The sequence below is a fragment of the Camellia sinensis genome, chromosome 5, assembly GCF_055761805.1.
Source record: "Camellia sinensis isolate YWXY chromosome 5, ASM5576180v1, whole genome shotgun sequence".
Classification (NCBI taxonomy): Eukaryota; Viridiplantae; Streptophyta; class Magnoliopsida; order Ericales; family Theaceae; genus Camellia; species Camellia sinensis.
In genome coordinates, this window is record NC_138965.1 from 143690883 (window position 1) to 143704108 (window position 13226).

The window sequence follows — 13226 nt, forward strand, 5'->3', positions numbered from 1 at the left end:
GTGAGTAAGAGATTAGGGCAACAAAATGAGCCAGTGAGAGAGAGATTAGGGATTCAGAGGGTTGCCCATTTAAGGGAGAGACAGGACATTCGAAGGCGCTTTTAAATGCTTGAAACGGTGCCGTTTTTATTTTTTAAAACAGCGACGTTTAAGAAACGTAATTAAATATTATAAAATGTGACGTTTCATAAAACGTCGTTAAATAAACGTCGCCAAAACTCATTTTTCCTGCAGTGTTCCCATCCAAACAGGGGCCTTCTAAAATTAAAACACCATGTGTTTTTTTGTCTTTACAAGAAAGTTGCAAGTTCCGGGTGATCTCTTTATCTAAATTCAGAGTTGCTGAGGAAGAAGAAATACGACTGATTTTCAGATGTCCAAAGTTAGACTTGGAACTCACGGACTTGAGATAACCGAGGTAACCAAACCACAAAAACCTTGTTTACCCTTTTCAAATTCCCACCCATACTTGGTAATGTTTTTGTTTGAGGGTTGTTTTGGGTATGGTATATATTTTTTTGTTTATTAATTATGAAAATACGTGTAAAAAAAAAAGTAAGTAAAGAGACTAAAATAAGTCAATAAATTGATTGTCAATATAAATGTTGTTTCAATTCTTTAGACTCCAAGCACGTTATCATCGATAAACTTTTACTTTTGTTGTGTATATATACATATATACATGAAAATCAACCAGTTGAATGTAGAAGGAGAAAAAGAAAATGAAAATTTATTAAAATTTAAAATTTAAAATCAAAATAGAAGGTAATGAGAGCGAGAAGAGAGTGAGAGAGTCTGTATTGAGTAATGAGCAACAGTTGATTTTACTTTCACTACAATAAAAGTGAGCTTTTACGGCTCCACATTAACGACATACAGTAAATGCAAGCCGTAGTTTCTCACTTTTACGACTTATTTTTTTTGCATGTCGTAAATAATTTCCCAATCACGACATGTCTATTGCGTAGGCCGTGAATGCTAATAATGATGATTTTTTTACGGCTTGTAATATTAGCCGTAAATAATAAAACTTTTAACGACGTTTATATAGCATGCCGTTAATACATCAACTATACACGACATGCGTACACCAACCATTAAAAATATTGAACATTTTACGACGCACAAAAAGTCAGCCGTTAAAAAGTATACTTTCCACGATACACATATGCTAGCCATTAAAAATGTTTTACTTTTCACGACACGCAATTTCTGTCATGAATAATATGACCAAAATAAAAATGGGCACCAAAATAAAAATTTTGAGCGCCAAACACCCAAAAAATAAAAATAAATAAACAAATAAAAAAATAAAATAAAATCCCAACTGTTCAACCCCCAAATCAGAAACCCTAACCTCCTGCTCATCATCATCAACAGATCTCCTCCACACTCGATCCAAATCAGAAACTCTTCACTTCCTCTCTCTCTTTCCCCTCTGCCTCCGACGCCACTGCGACTGTGACTGCCGCGCGGCCCGCCATCACCTCCGTTACCGCCATATATCTCTCTCTCTCTCTCTCTCTCTCTCTTCTCAGCCTGTTGCTGCAGGACATCGACGACGATCTCCCCGCCCTGCTGCTTGCTATACACCAGATGGTGAAGTATACATGTCTTAAATTTTCTCTCTCTCTCTCTCTCTCTCTATCTCTCTCTCTCTATCTCTCTCTCAATGATTTTCCCCTAAATCCAGCAATTAGGGTTTCCAGAATTCTCTCTCTCTCTCTCTCTCTCTACATTCACACAACATATACATATATATATATATATATTCAGATTATTCGTTAGGGTTGAAAGATATGAGCTTTGAAGATATTGAAGCGGGTCGTCCGTTGAATTCAAGGCGAGACCCTTTCAATGGCAATCAAGACCCAACTCAAGCCGTTGCTTTGGCGATTTTTCAGATCAACACCGCTGTCTCCACGTTTCAGAGGCTTGTCAATACCCTTGGAACCCCCAAGGACACCCCACAGCTCCGTGAGAAATTGTGAGTGCCATCTCTCTACTTTCATGATCTTCGATTTTCAATTTTTCGAATTGTGATTTTATCTTGGTGAATTTTTTTTTTTTTTTTTTTTTTTTGGGGGGGGGGGGGGGGGGGAGGTGCGATTAAGCAATTAGGTCAAGTTGGTTTTGTTACAGATATGAATTAAGAGTTTTGAATAAGGATTTATGGTTGTTACAGATATGAATTAAGAGTTTTAAAATAGTCTTATATTTGATCTTGTAGCTCAAAGGTTTTCAACACTGAAATTTTGAGGCTTACTGGGCTAGTGGCTCCATAGTGTATTACTCTGTAACCCTAAATTTATTGCTCTGTAATTTATATACCAAACCCTCTTAATTTGTTGCTCTGTAATATCTTTTGCCTTCTGTAATTTATTGCTCTGTAATCTATTATATACCAATCCCTTTATATATTAGATTCTGGATGCACAAATAAATGCTTTCAGATAACGAAGGGAAAAATTAGAACCCAAAGCAGTTTTTATTTTATGATATAAAACAATGCCCTTCTTTGGCCATGAACTCAATAAAAAAAATATTTTCTCATTAGCAAACTGACCTCTAATGCCTCATTAACAGCTTCGAAAGACCAGTGTGTAACAAAATATTTTCTCAGATCCTTATTTGCATATGATCACATTGACTCCTCACAAATAATCGTCTCAGGACATGATTTTGAAAACATTCTTCCACCAAAATCAGCTTAAAAAAACTTGCTGATTTTGCATATTTCTACCTTCCTGTGGTGCTTCTTGTTAATTTATATGCATCATTGACAAAGAATTGAAAGCAACATTACACGCTTTTGGCAGTCATTCCAAATTTGATGGGCTGCCACTCCCCGCAATTTCAGATGGTTCTACATGTAATTCATTTACCGAACCACAAGCTACTTGAAGAAAGAAAATTTTGAGAACATCAGATCAAGAACTAACAACCTTAGGACCCATATAATACATGCATTCCACAAATACAGAGGGGAATGCAGAGAAGAGGAAGAGATAAAAAGACCAAAACTTGAAAAACCAAACCATATAAGTTCAGATTCCAAGTAGATTCACTTGAGGTTTAAGACTTTAAAAATTCTCTCTTGCCGTAGCGCATTATTATGGAGAAAACTAATGAAGTGAACAGAAGTAATAGGGAAGTTTTGGCATAGATTTCAGATATTAGTTCTCAATATGTGTTTTCTGAAATCTATGCCAATCATATATGAGAGTCGCATATCGAGATTAGTTCTCAATATGTTTTCAGACATTGGAACATGGAACATGGAACATGAGTTTAGTATCATTGACAATCATATATATATATATATATATATAGAGAGAGAGAGAGAGAGAGAGACGTTCTAATCTAAAAACTGGTTATGTTAACTGGCTCTTTCTAACTCATTTTTTAAAAACAGTTTCTGAGAACAACAAACCCCACAAAAAATTTGATTCTATTTTTTGTCTTGGTGACTTTGAGTACAAAAAACTACTTCAGAAGGTTTTGAACCTGATTCATTGTTGTTGCTTTGTTCAATGTTTTTGACATGTGGATTTTTTGGACTTCCTCTATAACATAATTGCTTAATGGTAGAGAAGTACTATCTAATGATAAATACAGAAAATGCATCCCAAATGACAAATGAAGCTGTTAGTGTGAAAAAATGCTAGTTCAAGTCTTTAGTCCATATTATAATTATTTTATTTTATTTTTATTTATTTTTTTTTTTTTTTTGTGATTGCTCAGATTTACTGCCAAGTGTGACATAAAACACATAGGAGCCACTCAAATTGCATGCAATGTTCAAACACAATTTAATGACTGAATTTAAAGGGATGGACATTTCTTCTCTTTGTTCCCCCATAATAGCGTCGGGTTAAGTTGGACGTCATTAAGACTTTTAGAGACACATATTTCTGTAGTGGTTGGATAAATTAAAATGCCATTATTAGATAGAAAAAAACTCCCCAACTTAATAAATACTTTGCGCTTATCTTTTCTTGTTCGACTTGCAAGTTGGTTGCCAAAAGAATAGAGACCAAACCACTAATAATTTTTCAGCTGAACTATCTATACACCTTCATGCCATAATTTCCCTTGTTTTCTTTTCTGCAGTTGCTGAGAGAAAACTCTCTTCTTGATGCTACGTTCTTAACCCTTTCATAAGCTTTGGATGGCTTATATTTTCGCGACCTTAAGGGAAAAAAGGGGTGGGAAATGGGAGACGATGGGGAATAATTGTATTTTTCACATCCAATTGGACTAAATGGGGGGGTTGTCTAATTGCCTTTCTGTCATGCTACCTATCTCATCTTTTGTCTTGCTTGTCTCAAGCCTAGAGACATGTGGAGGGTTGGAACTTGGCAGTAGACAACTAACATAAAATAGAGAGTATACAAGTCATAAAATAGTAACTTATGTGCATGTATTTTAATATCCAAGTTTGAGTGTTCCCTACAAACGAATAGCCTATGGCTTTTCAAAGAGCTAGTTGGAGGGGAGTCGGGATTGGCCTTTGTTTAAGAGTTCAATTTTCTTAAATAAAGGCAAAGAACAAGGGAAGAATAAAAACAAGGGAACCAGGGGCAGATTCTGTAAGAAGTTTAGGTGACTGTTAATTGTTAATCATGAAAATAGGACTGAAGCAAAACTTTAGTGATACTTTCTGTCAAATGATCTAACTATGGACTTGGTTTGGTGTAGAGATTGGAAGTACATGCGAAGACATTATACAAAGCCCGCGCAGAAGATGAGAAACGCATCCAGGAGCTGGAAAGGGAGTTGAAGAACTGCTATCAAGAAATAGGTAATGATTAGGATTCTAATTGTATTGTTGACATCCCTAGTTTCTCTGGTTTGTCTATAGAAGAACTGCTATCAAGAAATAGGTAATAACTAGAATTCTAATTGTATTGTTGACATGTGTAGTTGCTCTGGTTGTCTATTGAAGCAGCAAATAAGTTCACTTTGGTTGATGCACTTCTTTCTTTGTTTTTAATAATTTTTCAAGTATGCCAGTTGTGGGTGCTGATTTCACAAGGAGTTAGTGGAAGGAATTTTCTCTTGGTCGCCGCCACCACCCCTTCTGGCTTCTCTCCCCTAAAGTAAGTCATGTTATTTTGTGCTATTGGTTTAAAATTAATTGATGTAGATAATTGGAAAGTATCTTTTTGTTTGTTGTGTGAGATTTTTTGTATTTTTAATATAAGGAGTCAATATAAGGGTGTACATCCATGCTATACGTAGTTGTGGATGCTTTTGGGGATAAAACAAAGATTCCGCGTGAAGATTTTTAAGCATTTTGAAACAAAGTAGTGCTGGTCATATTTATATAAATGTAATTTTTGTCAATATAAATGAAACAAAATATTTTTGTTAATTCTTTGTGATCAAATAGTTAACTTGTAGATTATAATCCTTGTAATTTTCCTTTGGTTTTGTTGCTGAAATACTAAAAAACAATGGATTGGCTGTTGAAAAGAGTAAGATTCTTGATTTTGTTGTTTATCATGAAAGAAAATATGTTTCTTCATATTTCATCTCGTAAGCAAAATGTCGAACCCTTGATTTCTGTCAAATTAAATGGTTATCATTTTGCAAAGATTATGACTTCAACTGTCGATATGAAGGATGAGTCAAGAGGGTGACCTATCCAGAAAGCTAAAGTAAGTTTGGAATTAAATGGAGTTTTATGATTTTGGTCATATGTACATGATTTACACTGAAAAAAATAAAATAAAATAAAAATGGAGCCCCTCTTGTATTTCTTGCATCTAATGTATTTTTCATCCTTTTTATTAGTCTTATGCATCTAATTTCTCTGGACCCTTTTTTTTTTTTTTTTTTTTTTTTTTGGCTTGTCTGTAGATAGGATTCAGTGTGAATTTTTAACTTCTTTATGGTTCACTTGTAAAATCATAAAAATTAAGCTATTGTTATAATCTAGCCTCGACCTGTTGATAATATCTGTGTCTTTTGGTTCACAGATTGAGATATTGCTTGGGAAGACTGTGAAGTTTGATGAATTGATGGCAGCTACTGCTGCAGAAAGAGAACTTAGAGAAGGTGAAGAGCAGAGTTGAAGTGGTACTATTTTAATTTCTGGGTTGTTGGTCTTAATGTAGTACGAGTGAATGCAATTTTAACCAGTTTCTTTAATTATAGTAGTTTTAGATAATCTCTTAATAGTTGTTGATATGTTTAGAAAGTTAGATATGCATAATTTTGGATGGTTTAAACTTTTTGTACAGTTTATAATTTATGGATATGGTTTTCGAATATTTGGAATGTATAGACAATTGTTGAATGTTTATAATTTATAGATATAGTTTTTTTTTTGATGTTTCAAATAGTATTTTGGTGGTTGATTGATGTTTTGTGATGTTTGTTTGTAATATTTGTTAGATTGTACAAAATTGGTCAAACAGAACTTGCTAAATTTTTATTTTTTTTTTAAAAAAACTACATATTCTACGGCAGGCATAATAAGTTGTATTACATATTTTACGACGCGCAATCAGCGTCGTTATTTGTCTCACCAATTAATGGCATGCAAAAGTAGTCGTAGAAATAGTAACAACGACGCACAAAATCTGCCGTTAAATAATTTTTAACGGCGTACTATAGCATGTCGTAAAAAAAGTAACGACGACGCACAAAATTTGCCGTTAAATCAGTTTTAACGGCATACAAAGCATGTCGTTGAAAGTGAATGACTTTCCATGACTGGTCATAATATGACGTGCGCTGCACATCGTAAAAAGGTTTTTACAGCATGCATTGTACGTCGTAAAAACTTTTTTTTGTTGTAGTGTTTTTAATCCAAACAAATAACTGCTATCAAATGTAAATATTTGGGAAAAACAAAGGCTCCGTTTGGTGGAGTTTTCAAAATCTAGTTCCACACTCACTTTTGAGTATGATGTTTGTTTAGGGTTTTCAAATCATAATTCTACACTCATTTTTCAAAACTCAATTCAAAACATAATCATTACTTTTCAAAACTCATAACCAAACACATAATTCAAAACTCTTTTCAAAACTCCATTCAAATCAATATTTTAAAAATATTTTAATTTTGTTAAGATTTTAAATATTTTAATATTTAAATATGTTACGATTTTTTTAATTTTTTAATTTTTTTAATTTTTTGAATATTTTTAATTTTTTTAATTTTTTGAATATTTTTAAATATTTTAATTTTTAAATATTACGATTTTAATTTTTTAAATTTTAAAATATTTTATAAAAATAAATTCAAACTCTATTTTATAAAAATATTTTTAAATATTTTAATTTTTTTGTTATGTATTTGGTTACGATTTGAGTGTAGAGTTGTGAAAGTAGCATGGAGTTTCGAGTTATGTGTTTGGTTATGAGTTTTAAAAATAATTTTTAATTGAGTTTTGTTTTATGTGTTTGGTTACGATTTGAATGTAGAGTTGTTTTTAAATTTAAAATATTAAAATTTTAAATTATTTTAATTTTTTGAATATTTAAATTATTTAAATTTTTACGATTTAAAATTTTTGAATATTTATTTTAATTTTTTACTTATTAAATTTTTTAGATTATTTAAATATTTATTATTTAAATTTTTTGAATATTTATTTTGAAAAAAAATTATTTCCTTTGTAGTATTTTCAATTAAAAAATTGATTAATGTTATTTTTTGTTAATAATAAATTTTTTTAATTGAATTTTAAAAAGAGTTTGGTTATGAGTATTGATCAAAATTTTCAATAATGTGAAAGTAATATGTTTTGTTATGAGTTATAGCAATTTGAATTAAGTTTTGAAAACTCTTTTCAAAACTCATAACCAAACAAAATTATTTACTTCACATGTCAAATCAAACTTTCAAAACTCAATTCTACACTCAATTTCACACTCAATTCAACACTTTATTCAAAAACCATAACTAAACAAATTTTCTACACTCAAATCATAATTCTAAAACACACAAACTCAAAATACAACTCATATTCTCAAATCATAGTTACAAAGCTCTACCAAACGGAGCCAAAATGTTGCTACGGGTTTTTGGGAATCAAAATTATGTAACAAAGATTCACACCAAGTGATTTGTGTGCTTTATATAATAGAATAGATATACACTAATGGTGGGTGCAAAACGTGATGCATTTGTAATTTTATATCTAAACTGAGCGGTTTGATGAATAAGAAAGATGTGCCGAATTTGAGAACCTGTTAACAGCTATTTATATCTGGATGTGGACTTTTAAATTAACTGAATTATAATTTGGGGAAAAAAAAAGTGTGAACGTAAAAAAAATTATGGATGTTCTTGGAAAAAGAAAAAGAAAAGAGTGATGAATTTTCAGAAAATGTTCAGATTGGATTTCAATCTTAGCAGTGACTTCAAATCATTTAAATATTTTTCTAGCTAGGTTATATACACTGGGGCTTTGTCCATCTTGTAGTTGTCAAGTTCCATACAAAGAATTTTATTAGTTGAGCTAATTTGTACTGTTGAAATACTACGTGTAAAGTTTTGATTCATCAACAAAAATGGACTACAATAGCAAATGGACAATGTGTCTTTCTCGTTAATTTTTTTTTTTTTTTTTTTTTTTCAGGTTTCAAGATTGGGTTATGGCTGTATGGGGCTTACTAGTATGTACAATTCTCTCATCCCTGAAGAGGATGGCATTGCAATAATCAAGTATTTATTCAACATAAGAATCACTTTCTTTGATGCATCAGATATTTATGGAGCTGACAACGCTAATGAAATATTAGTGGGAAAGGTAATGCTTTCATTCATATGGTACGCATTTTGGGCTTGCTATGAAATTTGGTTATAGCCATTTATTACATTCAATGTATTCTATTAATAGAGCAATATAAAGAATTCGAACTTGATAAGTTTTAAGAAAGTGAAAGATTTTGTTGAAATTGTTTGTTTTGAGAATTCCTGAAACATGAGTTCTTCTCTGCTCTACATTGGGACAAAGGACCATTAGCGGTATATTGTCATATATTCCAAGTCAAGTTTTCTAATCACACTTTCTCTGCCTTCATTTATTCTTTTTGTTTTCGTTCCTATTTTTTATGTTGCCCATAGTGTTTTCTGGACTGTATTTTGACAACAAATCTTTTTCGGGGGGGGAAAACGTTTTATACTTTTAAAAGGTAGAAAACGTTTTTCGGACTAAAGTTTTACTAATGCCACCACACTATCACCACCACCACCACCACCACTGCCAGTCACAGCAGCTGCCCCACCACCACTACCACAACAACTACAACCATTGACACATTAGTTTCAAAGTCATAATCAAACATATGAATGAAAGTAGTGGTAGAATATGGAGTATAAACAAATGGAGCATGGTTTTAAAAATCGGACCGGACCGGCCGGTTCAACCGGTTGAACCGGTGACCGGATGGGGTTCCGGTCCGGTCAACCCTATTAAACCGGCCAATTGAAAAAATCGGGCTATTTTTTGAAACCGGTGAACCCACCGGTTAAACCAGTGAACCGGTCGACCCGGTCACGGGTTGATCGAACCGGTCCGTCCTTTTCTTTTTTTCCTGTTTTTTTATTTTCTTTCTTTCTTTTCTTTCTTTCTTATTTTATATATATATATATATATTATATATAATAAAAATTTAATTGGAAACTCTCTTTTAAGGGTCTCCTCTTGTGAGGAATCCCATTAAGAGCTTGAAATTATTGTGAAAGCTTCCATCTATTTATAAGAAAAAAATTCTACCAAAAAAACTCAAGAAATCTATGTGGGATTCAATCAAATTCATTGGAGGGAAACTTAAAATTTGATATCCCTCCAAAAATTTTGCTCTTCTTTCAATCAAAGTGTTTGAATTAAAATCATATGGAAGGAATATTAAATATTTGATTTCTTCTTCCAAAATGAAAATTAATAATATTTTTAAATATATTTTTATATTTTTTAATAAAAAAAGTATTTAGAGAAATATTTAAGATCATAGTTGTCAAATCGGGATTCGTATCGTGAATCGAAATAACCTCGTCTCGAATCACGAATCGAATCGAATCGCGAATCGTAAAGATTCGGTCACTTTTTTAAAATTACTTAAAAACATATATCTACACATTTAGATGATAAATATATCTTATGAATATGAAATAATTAGACTTAAATCAATAAAAATGTTATTTTGAATGATAATCACGTAGTTTAATAAGTAAGAAGTTAATAAAGGTTCCTATGTAAGATCACTATCTTACCTTTTTTTCTTTTATAGATATTTCTTATCAATCATTCTTAATAAAGATAATAACCAAATTGACAAATTATCAATTTTCAAGGTAACAATAATTAACAATGATATTGATATTTGGATAATAAGCATACATACTTTTCTAAGTAATAGTAAGTAATAAGAAATAATTATTTAGAATATTTTATTTTAAAGCCTAAAACATTTTAAAAGGTATAACTTTGACCTCAATAATGTAATATTCAGTTATATTCAATTTAATAAAATAGCAATAGATAATTCATAGTGTAATTTTAATCTTAAATATCTTTAGAAGATATATTGCATTTTTTAGAGGGAGGAAATGAAAAGAAAGGTTAAAAATATGTTGGATTTGACTGAATCTAATTGGATTTTATTAAAAATTCCATGATCACTAAAATAACAATAAATCATGTATATATGTTGGTTATCTTGGTATTAAATGCTATTAGAAGTTATATTATGTCATTTTCACTAAAAAGATGGAGAAAAAAAAAGTCAAAAATATGTCGGACGCAATAATTTCTAAAATTGCATGAATCGTAAAAAGTGAATCGAATCGTGAATCGATTGTGAATTGTGCGATTCACTAGAGATTCACTTCCAAAATAGATTCACCTATAGATTCGTATCGATTTTACAAAAATTACGAATCGAATCGTGAATCGAATCGCGAATCGTAAGATTCTGATAACAGAGTTTAAGATTATTAAAATTTTTAATTTATAATTTTATTACTTATATTTTTATTTAAATATAATTTTAATATATTTATGACGTCACGGTTCGATTTCGGTTCAACCCGACGGTTGAACCGCTGACCCGTCCACACGATCATTTTTCCGGTTCATTCACCGGTCCGGTTTTTAAAACATTGAAATGGAGTATAAATATGTAGAATATGATACATGCAGTCAATGTTGTCTAGAAAATTATCTTTTTGTTGGCTGTTTTCAAATAAAAAATGAATCTATTTTTGGGTATTTTGTGTGTTAGTTATTTCAGTTGTAGATCCTAAAACTTGCAGTCATTAAAGCAGTTGCCTTGAGAAAAGATTCAGTTTGCTACAAAATTTGAAATAGTCAAACTTGATCCTACTCAAATTGTGGTGAATGGAAGTGTTGAATATGTGCGCTCCTGTTGTGAGGCTAGCCTGAAGCGCCTTGGTGTGGACTACATTGATCTCTACTATGTACATCGGATTGACACATCAGTCCCTATAGAGGAGACTGTAAGTGACTTGTTTCTTTTTTCCATTTATCAACACACCCTCAAGTCCGGTTCTTTTGGCTCCCAACTTTAAGTTGGCATTGTTTTTAATGAAATTTTTTTCAATTTTTAGTCTATTTTTTTTTTTTTTTTTGTTTTGTTGACAAAACAGCCAACTGTCTTATTGATTTTCTTTTTGTTCTTTCTCTTGAAAGGAATGGTACCTTAGTAGCTACTCATTTCAAATTAGTTGGAATACTTTCCTCAAATTTAAGTGATGTTTGAAATATTTACTGATTGATGCTGAATTTTCTTCATGAATGGTAGATGGGGAAACTTAAGAAATTGGCGGAAGAGGGTAAAATCAATTACATTGGCTTATCAAAGGCAAGCCCAAACACAATAAGGAGGGCACATGCTGTTCATCCTATAACTGCTTTACAAATGGAGTATTCCCTTTTGACTCGTGACATTGAAGAAGAAATAATCCCGATTTGCAGGTGCTTCATTTTGCTTCCAAAATTTACTTGCATTTTATCCAAAATGTTGGAGATTCCTGTCCAATTGTTACTCTTCATTAAAATAATCCTCAAAAACACCGCTTTTACGAGAGCCTCATGCTTTGGATCACCCTTTTTGTTTATAGAAAGATGTTTATCATAAGAAGACACCTTACTTTCTCTTTGAACTGCAAATTCTTGTTATCATTTTTTTGTGATTTCTTCTTTATTGGAATTTCCATCTTAAACTTGTAGCCATTTTTGTTATTTTTTTATAAGACTTCCAATTTCTTTTGTTTTCTCCCTTGACCTTATTTTTGTCTAAAACATGTGTTGGTTTTTAGGGAACTTGGAATTGTAATAGTTCCATATTCCCCCACTGCTCATCGTTTTTTTGGTGGCAAGGCAATTGTCGAGGCTGTCCCCACAAATAGCTTCTTGGTATTGAACTGGATCTTTATCTTTTATTTTCTTTCAATTTAATTAATGCCAGATAAAAATCATTATTTTTAACTAATGTTCTGTTTGTTTTGGCAGAAAGCGAAAATCAACGGAAAATATTTTTTGTGGTCAACAAAACACAAACTTATTTATATAGAATTATTATTTTTATTTTTAAAGTTTTTGAAAGGTAGAAAACGTTTTCCAAACTAAGGTCTTAGTAACAGCACCACACCACCACCTCCACCTCCACCGCCCTACCACAACCACCAATGCCATCACTAATGCAGCAACTAGCAGTATATTAGTTTCAAGGTCGCAACCAAATATAGGAAAATATTTTTTGCTAAAACAAATGGAGTGCAAATTCATTCAGATATTTCCTCATTTTGGTTAGTCAAATAATTATATGAATGAATGACTAAGTTAATCTTTATATCAGCTATCACATCCTTGGTTTACAGGTTAGAATTTAGAGCACAACAAGATCTTTTATCTTCGAATAAAAGAGTTGGCTAAGAAGCATAGTTGCACCCCTGTTCAACTCGCACTTGCGTGGATTCTTCATCAAAGGGATGATATGGTACCTATACCTGGTGAGTGACTCGTTGAAATTTTGATTTCTTGGTAATGAAGCAAATGTGAAAAGCTATGTCAAAAATGCTACAAGTTTGATAAGTAGGAGATTGTGGTATTTCTTACAATTCAACGTAAACCTTGCCGAAATATGATTTTTTGGCTTTTGAATTAAATTAAACATAATTTCTATTGAATGATTACTTTTGATTAGTTTTTTTGAAAATTCGTGAATTTATTTTTATCATATTT

At 31.6% G+C, this 13226-nt stretch overlaps 1 long non-coding RNA gene and 1 pseudogene across 2 annotated transcripts; both read left to right on the forward strand.

Moving 5' to 3' along the window:
* The first annotated feature begins 1305 nt into the window (after positions 1-1305).
* On the forward strand, positions 1306-4695 carry LOC145790896 (uncharacterized). Its single transcript, XR_014330261.1, has 3 exons — positions 1306-1599; positions 1777-1987; positions 4114-4695. It is a non-coding gene; the product is annotated as an uncharacterized LOC145790896 (long non-coding RNA).
* Positions 4696-4863: 168 nt separating this feature from the next.
* LOC145790895 (putative aldo-keto reductase 1) lies at positions 4864-12979 on the forward strand (annotated as a pseudogene). The gene is made up of 8 exons (XR_014330260.1): positions 4864-4886; positions 5017-5102; positions 5985-6084; positions 8598-8768; positions 11276-11479; positions 11785-11957; positions 12302-12398; positions 12863-12979. The product of XR_014330260.1 is annotated as a putative aldo-keto reductase 1 (transcript).
* Positions 12980-13226: the final 247 nt, after the last annotated feature.